Here is a 16,326-nt window from a genome sequence, read left to right as displayed (position 1 = left end):
ACATGGGTGGCTCAGCTGGTTGGGCATCTTCCTTCAGCTTGGGTCATGATTCCAGGGTCTTGGGATGGAGTCCCACATTGGGCTCCCTGCTCAGTGGGGAGTCTGCTTCTCCATCTGCCTCTCCCCCTGCTTGTGTTCTCTCTCCTTTTCAAATAAATAAATAAAATCATATATATTTATATACATATCATACAGTAAGATTTCCTCTCTGGGAGGAGGGGTGCACAGTTCTGTGAAAGATAACCACATATATACATCCCTGTGACCACCAGCAAGGGGAGGATACAAAGTCCCATCAACCAGAAGATCAATTCTACAAATAATTCCCCAAACTTCCTTTAGCCGGCAAGGAGCACAATGAATAATAAGGGGAGCAACTAAAATTCACCACCTGTCATCACAATCAGGTGCCAGGAAAAAAATGCTACACCCCAACCTCCCGTACACTAAACACCAAGTTATTTTTGCTGGTTGGCTAGCAACCTTCTTGTGTTTCTCCATTATAAAATTCTGAGGTATTTAAAAGACACATCCCCAGATTTTTCATCGTGGTGTCAATTCAATTCATAAAAGCTTCTTGTTTCCTTCCTCATTGCTTCAGGGGCTTTTTTTTTTTTTTTTAAAGTCAGTTCTAAAAAGCGGCAGGTGGGACATGCTGCAGAGATTACATTTTCACCTAATCAAATCTGTCAGGGTTGATTCTAATTTTTCTCTTCGTAATTATTACACACTCTGCAATTCCTCCGCTCCCGCGAAGGATGCTTAGGAACCTGGAAGTGACCAAAAGGGGGACGGTATTAATAAACGGGGCAACGTGGTACAGCCATCAACAGGTTATTGGGATGATCATCCTGTCTACTAGGTCCTAACTGGTCCCTCTTCTTTGCTGTAACTAAAGGGAAGGTCATAAAACTTTTGTGTTACATTACTTCATGGAGGGAATAGGTGTCTCCAGTAAAATAAGTAAGTAAGTAAATAAATAATAATAATAATAATAAAATACCCACATTCAGTGGTGGAGTTTTTACGTGACCGATATTAGAAGCTCTGGTTTGACCCGTGAATCTCATTTCAAGGGCCACGCGGACCCCAGGGGACCCCCCCTCCAGCCCCAGCCCCCTTGTGGAACCCAAGAGGCTCTCCACTCTGGCAAGTGTTTATTGAGCACCTACTGCACCATCAGGCACCGGGTTAGTGGCTGGGGATGCAACGCGGGGAGGACGCAGGAGTGTGCAGGCGCCTCTGCAGGGAGGGCGCGCGGGCCTGGCGGGGTCCTCCAGGGTGGTACGAAACCGTGAGCTGCGGACGGATGATTAACCGAAACAGGACAAAAACCGAGGGGGTGGGGGTGCGGACAACCAAAGAACCTCCACCTCCACCCAAGCCGGCCCGAGGGCTCGCTCCCTTGCCTCAGTTTCCCGCAGCCACCGCTCCCCGGCGCGGCGGCCCGTCACAAGTCCCTTTGGGAAGTTGAACGTTAGCACCGGGAGCCGGTGCGGGATGGGGGGGGGGGGGGGGCCGTGTCCCAGCCGGGCCACCGGGGCCGCCGCCCTCACCCCCGTAAAAACGAAAAACAGCGGAGCCTACGCCGCGGCCCCCGAGGCCCCCGGGGGAGCTGCAGCCCAGCTCGCGGCAAGGCGAGGGCGAAGCCTGCGTGGGAAGCCGCGTCTGCAGCGAGGGGGAAGGGGGCGGCGGGCGGCGGCGGGCGCCCGGGCTGCAGCCCCGCGGGCCCGGGAAGGCCTCGCGCCAGGCCGGGTGCGCACACCCAGGGCGCCGGGCCCGCCTCCAGCTCCCGGGCAGCGGGAAGCGCGAACCGCGCCGTGGACGGCCCGGGGCGGGGGGGGGCTGCGCCCCCTGGCGGCGGGGCCCGTGCCCGCCCGCTCCCGGCCGCCGCCGCCGCCGCCGCCGCCGGCCCAGCTCCATTTGCAGAGTCGGGAGGCAGCGTCCCTGCGAACGGGGGCTCCTCCGGCCTCCCGCTCCCCGCTCGGCGGCGCCCTCCAGTCCCCGCCCCCTGCGCCCGCCCCGACACCCCCTCGCACACGCCGAGCCGCGAGCCGCGAGCCGCGAGCCGCGAGCCCCGCCGCAGCCCGGCCGAGCCCAGCGCCGGCTCCGCCGAGCCTTCCGGCCGCCGCGGCCGCTCCATCGCGGCGCCGGGCGGGGGTGCGGGGCCCGCGCACGGCGCGAGTGGGGCGGCGGCGGCGGCGGCGGCGGCGGCGCGGACCGTTCCACTCCGCGTCCCCCCGCCCGCGCGGCGCGCGCTGCCCGAACGCCATGGAGCCGCCGCGCTCCGCGCTCCGAGCGGGCACAAAGGGGCGCGCGGCACAATGGGCGCGGCGAGCCCGTGGGGCTCCGGCGGCCCGGCCCGGCCCGGCCCGCGGGGGGGGGCGCTCCCGGCGGGCGCGCTCCGGGCGGCCCCCTGCGCGCCCCCTGCCCTGCCCGGGCTCCGGCTCCGGCCGCGGCCGCGGCCCCCCGCTCCCGCCCCCGCCCCCGCCCCGCCGCGGCACGGGCGCCGCAGCCCCGGTCCGCGCCGCACTCACCTGGGGCGCGAGTCGTGCACTTCGCCGAGCGGGCCCGCGCCGCGTCCGGGCGCCACGTGGGGGTGGGGGCGCGGGGCCGGGGCCGGGGCCGGGCGGGGGCGGCGCGGGCGGGCGGCGCTGGGGCGGCGGGAGGGCGCCGTGTATTTTCCCCTTTGTGTGTGTCCGTGCGCTGCGCTCTCGCGTGACGTGACGGGACTCCGTGTGTCATTTCCGCACAAGGACACAGGAGCCCCCGCTGCAGTGGAACCACAACCCCTCCGCCCCCACCCCGCCCGCCCCTCCCCTCCCCCTCAGCGGGGCACACGCGGGACCGGCGGCGGCGGCGGCGGGGGGCTGGGGCTGGGCCGGGCTGGGCTGGGGCGCGCGCCCCGGGGACCCGGGCGGCCCCGCGCGCTCGTCGGGCGCCGCTGCACGTGGGCCCGCGCGGGGCGGGGGCGGGGCGGGGCGGGGGCGGCGGACCCACGGCGCGCCCCGGGGCAGCGCCGCCGGCAACGTGCCTGCGCGCCGCGTGGCCGCCCCCCGCGGGCCATGGCTCCCGGCGCGGTGGCTCAGCCCCGAGGAGTTGGACCTGAAAAGCCTCTTTTTCCACTTTTTTTTTTTTTTTTTTTTTTTTTTTTTGCCCCTCCGCGGGACGGCGACTGTGCGAGGCGTCTCCTCCCCTCGCGCCCGCGTCCCTGCCCGGTGGGCGTCCCGGCCGCGGCCCTCCCCTCCCCTCCCCTCCCCTCCCCTCCGGGCGGGGGTTCCCGCGCCGCGAGGCGCACAAAGACCTGGGGGCGCCGGGACCCCGCACCCCACCCCCGGGGGGCCCGGCCCGGCCCGCCTGCAGCCCGGAGGGGGCGCGGAGGGCGACCCCGGCGCGGGGAGACGCCGGCCCTGGCCCCTCCCCCGGGCAGGGCAGGGGGCCGCCCCCTGGCGGGGAGCCCGAGCCGAGCCTCGCAGCCCCAAAGTTTCGGGGCGTTTGAGGCGGACGCGGCCCGAGGCGCCGGAGCGCGCGCTCGCAGCCCCGAGCACGGAGCGGCCGCGGGTGTCGGCGGACACGCGCCCCCTCGCTCGCTGGGGCCGAGCCTCCCCTCCTGCTCCGGGCGCCGCGGGTCGCTCGTTGGCCGCCCCGAAACCTACCCCTCGGGCATTCTCCGAAGTCCCGGGGACTCGCGGGGGTGTGGCGTGTGAAGGTCAGGGAAGCCCGGTCCAGCAGTCGAAACCACGTTGACGTGTTAGGCAAACAATGAGGATGTAGGTGTGTGTGCGTGTGCGTGGTTTTTTTTTTTTTTTCCCCCTTTTTTTCTTAACTCTTTTAATTTGCCGGTCGGAGTAAAAAAATATAAAAAGGAAAATGCAAATGGTCCCATCTGCTGCTCACAGCTGACTGGCTGCAAGGGAGGGCCATGTGGCCCAGCCCCGCGCGGCCACCGAAGGTAGTAGAAGGGATTTTAGCAGAAGGCAGAGGCCGGCCCGGTGCAGCCCGGCGGCGGGGACGCCCCGAATGCCGCAGCCTGCGGGATTGCCGACTCCTCCTCCCGACCACTCCCGGAGGGGATTCGGTCATTATGCAAGTTTCCTCCCTCCGGGGTGGAAATCAAAAGACACGCGGTTATCTGAGACCTTGGAGGAACTCCGTGGAACCTTCTGGAGCTGCATTTGGACAGCCCCCTTCGGAGAGGAGTCAGGACTAATTGCTATGCAAAATTAGCAAGCCTCCGGGAGCAGCCGAGCTCCGCGTCCAGGGGGTGCTTTTATAAAAGAATCTATACGTGCTCAGTGTCATTCAAAACAGGATGATGAAAAGAATGGGGCCGAGATAGCAGCCCTTCAAATTCAAAAGGCTCGAGACGCCCTATCTACATTTAAAATAGGGCGGGGGGAGGAAGGGAGGAGGACCGCTCGGGGGTGAATGGTTAATTTATACATTCCCAGAGGACGGAATGGAGGCGCTTCGATTTCTGCCGGGAACTTGACTTTTTTGCACTCGCACATTAAATAACACGTATGATCCACTGCCTCGCTTGGCTCGCCTGTTAACAGATACAGCAGTTTTAGTCTCACCTTCGATGTAATGTGACAGTTATAATTAGAATTTAAAGAGTATAAATTGCATCTCATTAGTTCGGTTTTCTAGGATTTCCCAGTAGAAGAGTTAGGAAGACTTAAGAGCGGCGTTTAAGCTCACTTTGCATTTTTAAACCGCTCTGCAGCCGTGGTTTGAAAATGTAAAATGACCTTGTTACATTTTTACAAAGGGGATTAAATGAGATATGCGTGGTGAAGAGCTGTGTCTTTGGCCAGCCCTTCCCGGTAGCAAGTGAGGTGTTTAAAGATAAATAATAAAACAGTAGAAATAAAATAATAGAAACCAACAGTTCTTTTGTGCATATTTGAAACCAAGGGTTTTTTTTTTTTTTCAAGTGCAGTAATTGTCTTAATAAGTAGCATCCAAGGCGAGCAGAGGGCTTACCTTAGGGCTGACTTTTTAAAGCATCTCTCTTAGGAAAGGACAAAGTGACCTTGAGTGTTATTGTAAATTACGTATCTTAATTTGCATAACTCGGCCGCTCTACTTAACAAAGTAAACTGTTCACTCCAAATGAGTTATTAACTGAAATGGATATCATTGCCATCTAGGAAAGGAAATCGCCCACCTTCAAAGGGTTTTTAGGAGTTTTGTCCTGTTTTGTTTCCTATGGGAAAATCGTACACGAAGGTGAAAACAGCAGCTGCACTGGAATAGTTGTATCACACTTATTTTGGAGGCTTTAAAAAATAATAGGTCTAAAAAAATTAATAGGTCTGAAAGTGCGAGTGGATGAAAGTGATGCCTTCTGAAAAAATAAGAATGAACATGGAGTAAGATGGGGAGAAGAATGAGGCATGAAAAACCATTCCTGCCCAACACGACCCTAAGAAGTCAGTAGGGGTGACGGTTCCTGGTTGGTGGGGATGTGTATAAAGACCTGAAAAGGAAAAAAAACAAACAAACCTGAATTTTAGATATCTGCCTGATAGGAAATTTCTTAATTATAAATGCATTTTTCAAGTTTTCAAATTAGAGTTGCTGCAGTTGATCTAATGAGCTCATTTCCAATTTTACCTGAGTCAAATGCAGCAGGGGGGAATCAGCTACTTGGCCATATAAGGATTCACATAAAACAGTGTAACAACTCAAAAGGAAAATTATTGCACAGCATTTAATGAAGAATGGGATATATATAATGTAAATATATATATTTGAGAGTGGCAGACAGATAGGCATTAGGTTTCAGATATCTTTTAACTGCTATTCTAAAGGTTCTATCATCGCTAAAATATATTTATAGTTGCCAAGACAATATTTAGTAGGGCTTTCTTTTTTCTTCCTCGGTAGTTAAGTCTTAAAACAACGCAACAGATTTCACTGTTACTTGTGAGACATTTCCACTTTATTTCTTGCCTGCTGGATGTATAATTTTGCCAACTCTTCCACTTCAAACACAAGTAGCTGACAGATCCAGTTCCATGAATACTGACAACAGAAAAGTAAGGATAAAAAGTGGGACCACGTATTAACTTTTATTAAATAGAATTTATGGAAAGACACACCTTGAAAAATAACTTGCAAAACTGGCTTTTGTTCGGGGAAAGTAGGCTCTGGGAGTTCAGCTTAACCCCTAGTGTGCTGGGGAAGAGGGAAAACTACCCTCCGTGGAATCCAGGGCTGGTAAACGACCCCAATATGGGGGTGAGGGGGGAGCTTAAGTTTTGAATGAAAAAGCTGCAGAGATTTCGTGCTGGGCAGTTCTTCTTCTGTGTTGAAGGACTATTTAATAATTCATAGCAGGTTTGAGATTTTAAGCACCCAACATAGCCATTAAGATCTGATTTTAGTTGAATTTCTGGCTTGCACAGTAGGATTCTGCAGAAAGAAATGTTAGGAAGAGCGAAAATTGCTGTAATCCCGCTCTCGATTTCAAGCCCTTGAGAAAACAAATGCCAATCTGAACTGTAGCTCATTCTCAACCCCGAGTGCTGGCTGGAGGCGGTGCAGCCACCAGGGCCCGCACACCCAGAGGGGCGCCCAAGGGCCTGCAGTCAGGAGTCCCCGCGACGATCACACAGCTGCGACAGGCAGGAAGCAGGGAGCAAGAGGAGGCTGCTTTCCCAGCCAATCAGAGTCCATCAAAAAAAAAAGAAGAAGAAAAAGGAGACAAAACTATTCTAGTAACTATTCTAGTGCCAATTTTCAAGAAATTTCATGCTCTGGGTCAAGACTCCTTAAATGAAATGGTGTATATACATAGATACACACACATATTTGGTCTTATTTGACCTAAAATGTTTTCTGTACAATGAAACACCTCCTAGAAATGAACCCGAAATCCAGTGAGTCTACTTCTAGGAATCCAACCTGGTGAAATACCCAACCAAAGCTACATCTACAAGGATGTTCATTGCAGGATCATACTTAGCACAAAAAAAAAAAAAAGAGAATTTGAAAAATTGTTAAATAAATGACATGCTATGACATACTGTGTAGGCTTTAGAAAGAAAAGCACTCTTTTTTTATGGATACAGAAGCGTAGTCTATGCCGTATTATTGAAAAAAAGGAAAATTGGAGATCTGTTTGAAAGAGTTTGAATGGGCGGCCTCCATTTTGACCTCAAACTTTCCAGAGGGTTCTTTTTTCTAGTTTGTCTCTTAGCTCAGGGGGAAGACCCTGAGGGCAGAGCATCCCTTGCTGGGAACCAGAACTATGCCCTGAAGCCATAAGGACCACCCAGAGCCTACAGAGAATTGACTCCAGGACAAGGATCCATTTGACCTTCACTGCCTGCCTGCAGGTGCCCGCCCACTTCTGCCCCACATTTCCCATATATAAACCTTATATAAGGAGTTCTGGCCCTTTGGAGACAGTCTTGGAGAGGCTAGTCCACTTTCTTCCCGCTTTTGGCCTCATTGAAATAAATCCCTTTCTTGTTCAGGGCCCCTGGCTGGCCCAGTGGGAAGACCATGCAACTCTTGATGCTGGGTCATGAGTTTGGACCCCATGTTGGGTGTAGAGATTGCTAAAAAAAAAAATTAAAAAATAATCTTTTCTTGTTCCACCACCACTTGTTTCTCTGCCTTTGGGTTTTGTCAGTGGCGACTGGCTCAGCCTGGCCTGTTTGGGACCCTGGAGCCAGTGCGCTCACATCCCGGTGTGCCAGGCTACATATGTATTATATATTAAAAATTTTAAAAAATATATATATTATATTTCAGTGTAATTGAAAAGATCTGGAAAACATGGGGAGCCCCGGTTTCCCCTGAGGTGCAGGATGGTAGGGAGAAAAGAGGGATGTTTGCTTGTTCGCAATTATACCTTTGTGTAATGTTGGATTTCGGATTTTATCCCCCACCGCCCCCCCCCCCACCCCCGCTCCCCTGCCCCCCCCACCCCCGCATCCATTGCTTTTACAGCCCTTTACCGCCTCCCGCAGATTAAAGCCTGAGTCGTCACCATGGCCTACAGGGCAAAAGTCACCCTGGAGTAGCTAAAAGTCCTTGCAGAGCTGGTGTGAGAGTCTGGATTTACTCCTGTCACCAGGGTCCCCTTTATCTACATGTTCTTATGACTTTGAGGAAAAAAAAAAAAAAAAAAAGAGAGAGATCTTAATAATAATGCTCCAATAAATAGGGCATTTGGCTACAGAATCCATAGCTCCCTTTCCCCAAGCTTCTGAATTGTCAATCCAGGTGGTTTTGTTTTGTTTTGTTTTGTTTTGTTTTGTTTTGTTTTAAGATTTTATTTAGGGGCACCTGGGTGGCTCAGTAGTGGAGTGTCTGCCTTTGGCTCAGGGCATGATCTCGGGGTCCTGGGATCAAGTCCTGCATTGGGTTCCCTGCACGGAGCCTGCTTCTCCCTCTGCCTGTGTCTCTGCCTCTCTGTGTCTCTCATGAATAAATAAGTAAAAATTTTTTTAAAAGATTTTATTTATTTATTAGAGAGAGAACGAGTTGGGGGAAGGACAGAGGGAGAGGGGGAAACAGACTCCCCATTGAGCAGGGAGCCCAACAGGAGACCCAGGGCTGGATCCCAGGACCCTGGGATCATGACCTGAGCCTAAGGCAGATACTTAACTGAGCCACCTAGGCACCCTCAACCCAGTATTTTAGAGAAGTAACTGTGAATATATCTAAGGATTTCCCTAGAATCATGGCACATTAAGGTCTGAGAAATAATAAATGCCAACTTCTTGATTATACCAATAAGGAACCTGAGGCAAAAAAGGAGAGGTGGCTTGCCTGAGGCACGTTGGTTTCTGGAACCATGTTTTTGGGTTCCTCTTTCTGACTCCTACCAAAGGCCAAACAGATTTAAAAAAAAATCAGAGGCCACAAAAAAGTGAAATATCCAAGGTTTGTGCTTCACGGAGTATATTTATTCAGAACAGCAGCCCCTGCTTCCAGCCTCATCCTTCCATTAGCAACTTGGATCTCTTCCTCGAGGGGCCTCGCCAATCCAGGTCCAGCCAAAAGGCCCCTGCTCTCTCCTTCCATGGTGCCTTTTCTTGCCCTGTCATAGCAACTGACTCTGATCTCCCCCCCAAATCCATGTGTTGAAGTCCTAACCCCCAATATACTTCAGAAAGTGACTGGATTCCGAGAGAGAATCTCAGAGAGGTAGCTAATGTTAGACGAGATCACATGGGTGTGCCCGGGTCCAGGGACTGGTCTTCTCAAAAGCAGAGGGAGAGTCACCAGCCATTCACATGGAGAAAAGGCCATGAGGGGACAGGAAGGGAAGGTGGCAATCTGTTAGCCAGAGAGGGGCCTCAGGAGAAACCCAACCCTGCTGGTACCCTGATCTTGGACTTCCGGCATCCAGGATTATGAGAAACAAAGGTCTGTGGTTTGGGCCTCTGGGTCTGTGATGGTTTGTTAGGGAGGGCAGCCTGAGCTAATAGGGACACCTGCGCACAGAGAGCTGTAAGTGCCTTTCTGTGGCTCCTGGAGGGCAAGGAGGGCAAGACCATGTCCCAACACCCCGTCTCCCGGCATCTGGCTCTGTGCCTGGGCCAGTCGATTCTCAACACAAGGATCTGCTAAAAGGATAAGTGAATTGCTGTTAGAGACCATGTTCCATTCCTCATCCTTTATTTTTTCTTTTCTTTTTTTTTTTTTTTAAAGATTTGATTTATTTATTTGAGAGAGAGACAACCATGAGCAGGGGCAGGGGCAGAGGGAAAGGGAAGAGCAGACTCCCTGCTGGGCAGGGAGCCTGGATGATGTGAGGCTCCATCCCACAAGTCCAGGATCATGACCTGAGCTGAAGACAGATGCTTAACTGCGCCACTAAGTCATTCCTTTTTTTTTTTTTCCCACCACATCCTTTTTTTAATAGATGAAGAAACAAAGGGTCAAGCATTAGGAACAGGATGAGTCCTACAGGGTCTATATGAATGGTGCCTCCTGGAAATGTTGCTGTACCTTCTATGGTGTTCTAAGGCAAGCAGCTGGTTCACAGTAGGATCCCCACCACAGGTCTGAACCCAGCCCCCAGCCCCAACCCAGAGCTCCGTGAGGCTCACGGTCATACAGTTCTTCCCGTCGTTGCCTCGGTCTGCTCAGGCCGCCACAGCAAAATACTAGGGGCCCTAGGGCCACTAGGGGCCCTCGATGACACATGTTTATTTTCACCCATTTCTGGAGGCCGGAAGCCTGCGATCGGAGTGCCAGCCTGCCTGGGCTCTGGGGACAGCTATCTTCCCGGTTTGCAGACGGCTAGCTACCTTCCTGCTGTGTCCTCACCCAGTGGACAGGCAAAGAGCAAACTCCCTGGGTAGTTGTTCTTAGAAGCTCAGGGGTCCCCTCACGAGGGCCCCACCCTTAGAACCTCATCTCAGCCTCATCACCTCCCAAAGGCCCCATCTTCAAACAGCATTACACCGGGGGTTAGGGCTCCAGCATAGGACGGAGGGACACAGTTAGTTCATAGCAATAGGAGTGGAACAGGTATATCGCCTCCTCCCAACTCTTCCCAGGTTTGTTTGTTTGTTTGTTTGTTTGTTTGTTTTAAAGATTTCACCTATTTATTCAGGAGAGAGAAAGAAGCAGAAACACCGGCAGAGGGAGAAGCAGGCTCCCTGCGGGACTCGATCCCAGGACCCCGGGATTACGACCTGAGCCGAAGGCAGACGCTCAACCACTGAGCCACCCAGGCGCCCCAATTCTTCCCATCTTTTTTTTTTTTTTAATTTAATTTATTTATTCATGAGACAGACACACACACACAGAGGCAGAGACACAGGCAGAGGGAGAAGCAGGCTCCATGCAGGGAGCCCGATGCAGGACTCGATCCCGGGTCTCCAGGATCGTGCCCTGGGCTGAAGGCGGCGCTAAACCACTGGGCCACCCGGGCTGCCCAATTCCTCCCATCTTTAAACAGATTTTTAAAAAAAAAAACGTCCAGAGAGATTACATGGTTTGTAACTCATTCTTTCATGTAACAAATAATTATTGCAGACCTAGGTTGCACCAGGCTCTAGGTGCATGGGTAGCAACTGGCACAACCTGCATTACATCCTAAGTGCTAATTCTTCTGCTGTTTTCCAATTAAGACTAGTCATCTCCCAGTTGAATGACACCCACCAAAAATAGTGCTGAGTAGCTTAGAATTTAATCTTTTCCTTTCAGAAAATTCCATTCCACTCTAAGGCACATAGGAGTGCTAGGGCACCCCCTTCCTGCTCAGGCTGGGCATTTCTACCTCTGCTGGTGCTTTTTTTTTTTTTTTTTTTAAGATCTTATTTAGGGGATCCCTGGGTGGCGCAGCGGTTGGGCCCCAACTCTTCCCAAAGGGTTTTTTTTTTGTTTGGGTTTTTTTTTTGTTTTTAAAAATTTTTACCTATTTATTCAGGAAGAAAGAAGCAAAAAAACCGGCAGAGGGAGAAGCAGGCTCCCTGCGGGGAAACGATCCCAGGACCCCGGGATTACGACCTGACCCCAAGGGAGACGCCCCAAACCCCTGAGCCACCCAGGCGCCCCAATTCTTTTCCCCTCTTTTTTTTTTTTTTTTTAAATTTTAATTTATTTAATTTATAGACAAAACCCCCAAAACACACAGAGGCCCGGAAAACAGGGGAAGGGAAGCCCGGCCCCCCTGGGAGGGAGCCCGATGCAGTGCTGAGTAGCTTAGAATTTAATCTGTTTCCTTTCAGAAAATTCCATTCCACTCTAAGGCACATAGGAAGTGCTAGGGCACCCCCTTCCTGCTCAGGCTGGGCATTTCTACCTCTGCTGGTGCTTTTTTTTTTTTTTTTTTTTTTTTAAGATCTTATTTCGGTTTGGCGCCTGCCTTTGGCCCAGGGCGCGATCCTGGAGATCCGGGATCGAGTCCCACATCAGGCTCCCGGTGCATGGAGCCTGCTTCTCCCTCTGCCTGTGTCTCTGCCTCTCTCTCTCTCTCTCTCTCTCTCTGTGACTATCATAAATAAAAAATAAAATTAAATTTAAAAAAAAAAAGATCTTATTTAGGGATCCCTGGGTGGCTCAGCGGTTTGGCGCCTGCCTTTGGCCCAGGGCGCAATCCTGGAGTCACAGGATCGAGTCCCACGTCCGGCTCCCGGCATGGAGCCTGCTTCTCCCTCCTCCTGTGTCTCTGCACCTCTGTCTCTCTCTATGTCTATCATAAATAAATAAATCTTTAAAAAAAAATTTTTAGAAAAATAATAAATAAATAAATACAGATCTTATTTATTCATTAGAGACACAGAGACACAGGCAGAGAGAGAAGCAGGCTCCACACAGGGAGCTAGACGTGGGACTTGATCCCAGGGCCTTTTTGATCATACCCTGGGCCGAAGGCAGGCGCTAAACCACTGAGCCACCCAGGGATCCCCCTGCTGGTGCTTTTGAGGCTCTTGTAGTCCCCTGGCAGTGCCTGTTCTTCCTTCAAAGCTTCCTCTGTTGTGTTTTCACCACCCTCTTCCCTGCCAGAGGTAGTAGCACCCAGGTCTATGCTCCCACCTAGGCCTCATTTGCAGACAGCCCTTATCTCAGCCTAACTGGTCGTACTTGGTTGTACTGTTATTCACGCCTTCCATGCCACGCTTGTACTGGACTCCATGCTGCTTCGGAATGTGTGTCACACCTTCTGTGGCCTTCCACAGTAGCTATCGCAGGTGGCTCTTCCTGGCTGTGACCCTGACACAGGCATTGGATATTCCGGCCGACTGGACTGGGGGCGAAGATTCGAAATGTGAGTTCAAGGCTGCATGGGGATGATGACGCCAGGCCTTCCTGGGGGCCCAAGACCTGCTCAAGAGGAGGACTCTGAAGTGCATGATGACAAAGCCACACAACCGAATCTTCTCTTTTAAAAAGTATACAGAGGGGGCGCCTGGGTGGTTCAGTGGTTGAGCATCTGCCTTCAGCCCAGGGTGTGATCCCAGGGGCCCAGGATCAAGTCCCGTATCCGGCTCCCTGCGTGGAGCCTGCTTCTCCCTCTGCCTGTGTCTCTGCCCCTCTCTCTCTCTCTCTCTCTCTCTCTCTTGGTCTCTCATGAATAAATAAATAAAATCCTAAAACAAAACAAAACCGAAAAACCCAGCAGTGCAAGTGATCTGGTGAGTAACCCTTGGTGGCCTTGTAGGGACAAGGCAAGGCCTGGGGGGCCTCTGACAAATTCGAGGCTTCGGCCCCCAGCGAAGGCAGGCAGCCGCCTGGTGCCACTCAGGACTGCACCCAGGAGGCCAAATGCGCCAAGGATTTTAGAGAAACCCCAAACCTGGGACTTCATGTGACGTTGCCCAATTGCTTGATGTGAATGACTGAAATCCTTGGTCGAGCCAAGTGGGATCCGGCCCACAGGCCTCCAGCCCGTGGCCGCCGTGGCTCAGGGGCATCTCCTCGGGCCGGGCCTGCCCCCAGCCACCTTCTGGAAAGCTCCCCCAGCCCCGCTCCTGCCCGCTGCCCCTGCCCCGGAGCCTTCTGCTTCCACCCCAGATATTTTGCCCATGGCTCATATCATCCCCTTGCGGAGGGGGGGGGGGGGGGGCTCCTGCCTTGGGGAACAAAAGCTTGGGGGCGATTTCAGCTTTCTGTTCCATCTCCCGCCTGCCCCAAGACAACAAACCCAGTAGGGAACTTCTGCTGGGAGGCGGGGAAGAGAAAGGGGGGGAGACAATAGGAGAATAAAAACAGATTAATCTCTCAAAAATACAGTCTTGCTCAACATTCTGATTTGAGGTTATCGATAAAGCGGTTTCAGAATTTCTGTGGCTTCTAAGGAAGCGCTAGGAAGGTCTCCTAGGAAGGAAATCCCAATTCAGCCAATTAGATTCCATTTTTTCACAGTAAAATATCAGTATCGAACAGTGTCTTATTTTATTTTTTTAAAGATCAATATATAACTGACCACATTTCTTTCTTTCCTTTTTTAAGATTTATTTATTTATTTATTTATTTATTTATTTATTTATTTATGAGAGACCACAGAGATAGAGGCAGAGACACAGGCAGAGGGAGAAGCAGGTCCCACACAGGGGACCTGACTGGGACTCGATCCCGGGTCTCCAGGATCGTGCCCTGGGCTGAAGGCGGCGCTAAACCACTGGGCCACCCGGGCTGCCCAATTCCTCCCATCTTTAAACAGATTTTTAAAAAAAAAACGTCCAGAGAGATTACATGGTTTGTAACTCATTCTTTCATGTAACAAATAATTATTGCAGACCTAGGTTGCACCAGGCTCTAGGTGCATGGGTAAGGCAACTGCACAACCTGCATTACATCTATGTGCTAATTCTTCTGCTGTTTTCCAATTAAGACTAGTCATCTCCCAGTTGAATGACACCCACCAAAAATAGTGCTGAGTAGCTTAGAATTTAATCTTTTCCTTTCAGAAAATTCCATTCCACTCTAAGGCACATAGGAGTGCTAGGGCACCCCCTTCCTGCTCAGGCTGGGCATTTCTACCTCTGCTGGTGCTTTTTTTTTTTTTTTTTTTTAAGATCTTATTTAGGGGATCCCTGGGTGGCGCAGCGGTTTGGCGCCTGCCTTTGGCCCAGGGCGCGATCCTGGAGATCCGGGATCGAGTCCCACATCAGGCTCCCGGTGCATGGAGCCTGCTTCTCCCTCTGCCTGTGTCTCTGCCTCTCTCTCTCTCTCTCTCTCTCTCTGTGACTATCATAAATAAAAAATAAAATTAAATTAAAAAAAAAAAGATCTTATTTAGGGATCCCTGGGTGGCTCAGCGGTTTGGCGCCTGCCTTTGGCCCAGGGCGCAATCCTGGAGTCACAGGATCGAGTCCCACGTCCGGCTCCCGGCATGGAGCCTGCTTCTCCCTCCTCCTGTGTCTCTGCACCTCTGTCTCTCTCTATGTCTATCATAAATAAATAAATCTTTAAAACAAAATTTTTAGAAAAATAATAAATAAATAAATACAGATCTTATTTATTCATTAGAGACACAGAGACACAGGCAGAGAGAGAAGCAGGCTCCACACAGGGAGCTAGACGTGGGACTTGATCCCAGGGCCTTTTTGATCATACCCTGGGCCGAAGGCAGGCGCTAAACCACTGAGCCACCCAGGGATCCCCCTGCTGGTGCTTTTGAGGCTCTTGTAGTCCCCTGGCAGTGCCTGTTCTTCCTTCAAAGCTTCCTCTGTTGTGTTTTCACCACCCTCTTCCCTGCCAGAGGTAGTAGCACCCAGGTCTATGCTCCCACCTAGGCCTCATTTGCAGACAGCCCTTATCTCAGCCTAACTGGTCGTACTTGGTTGTACTGTTATTCACGCCTTCCATGCCACGCTTGTACTGGACTCCATGCTGCTTCGGAATGTGTGTCACACCTTCTGTGGCCTTCCACAGTAGCTATCGCAGGTGGCTCTTCCCGGCTGTGACCCTGACACAGGCATTGGATATTCCGGCCGACTGGACTGGGGGCGAAGATTCGAAATGTGAGTTCAAGGCTGCATGGGGATGATGACGCCAGGCCTTCCTGGGGGCCCAAGACCTGCTCAAGAGGAGGACTCTGAAGTGCATGATGACAAAGCCACACAACCGAATCTTCTCTTTTAAAAAGTATACAGAGGGGGCGCCTGGGTGGTTCAGTGGTTGAGCATCTGCCTTCAGCCCAGGGTGTGATCCCAGGGGCCCAGGATCAAGTCCCGCATCCGGCTCCCTGCGTGGAGCCTGCTTCTCCCTCTGCCTGTGTCTCTGCCCCCCCCCCCCCTCTCTCTCTCTTGGTCTCTTGGTCATGAATAAATAAATAAAATCCTAAAACAAAACAAAACCGAAAAACCCAGCAGTGCAAGTGATCTGGTGAGTAACCCTTGGTGGCCGTGTAGGGACAAGGCAGGGCCTGGGGGGCCTCTGACAAATTCGAGGCTTCGGCCCCCAGCGAAGGCAGGCAGCCGCCTGGTGCCACTCAGGACTGCACCCAGGAGGCCAAATGCGCCAAGGATTTTAGAGAAACCCCAAACCTGGGACTTCATGTGACGTTGCCCAATTGCTTGATGTGAATGACTGAAATCCTTGGTCGAGCCAAGTGGGATCCGGCCCACAGGCCTCTAGCCCGTGGCCGCCGTGGCTCAGGGGCATCTCCTCGGGCCGGGCCTGCCCCCAGCCACCTTCTGGAAAGCTCCCCCAGCCCCGCTCCTGCCCGCTGCCCCTGCCCCGGAGCCTTCTGCTTCCACCCCAGATATTTTGCCCATGGCTCATATCATCCCATTGCGGAGGGGGGGGGGGGGGCTCCTGCCTTGGGGAACAAAAGCTTGGGGGCGATTTCAGCTTTCTGTTCCATCTCCCGCCTGCCCCAAGACAACAAACCCAGTAGGG

The 16,326-nt window shown here is 52.6% G+C and overlaps 1 protein-coding gene across 2 annotated transcripts in view; it reads right to left on the bottom strand.

Moving 5' to 3' along the window:
- The window catches only part of BEND3 (BEN domain containing 3), a 35,041-nt gene extending 31,307 nt beyond the window's left edge, over positions 1-3,734 (bottom strand). The window contains exon 1 of one of the 2 annotated variants that reach the window (XM_041725352.1): positions 3,657-3,734. The gene's annotated coding sequence lies outside the window, so the exon portion shown is untranslated. Of the gene's footprint in view, positions 1-2,537; positions 2,823-3,656 lie in introns of those variants that run through there. The other variant, XM_041725338.1, reaches the window with a different exon arrangement.
- Between the last annotated feature and the right edge of the window lie 12,592 nt (positions 3,735-16,326).

This window comes from Vulpes lagopus, chromosome 1 (genome assembly GCF_018345385.1).
Source record: "Vulpes lagopus strain Blue_001 chromosome 1, ASM1834538v1, whole genome shotgun sequence".
Classification (NCBI taxonomy): domain Eukaryota; kingdom Metazoa; phylum Chordata; class Mammalia; order Carnivora; family Canidae; genus Vulpes; species Vulpes lagopus.
This window is presented reverse-complemented; position numbering and strand designations above follow the sequence as displayed.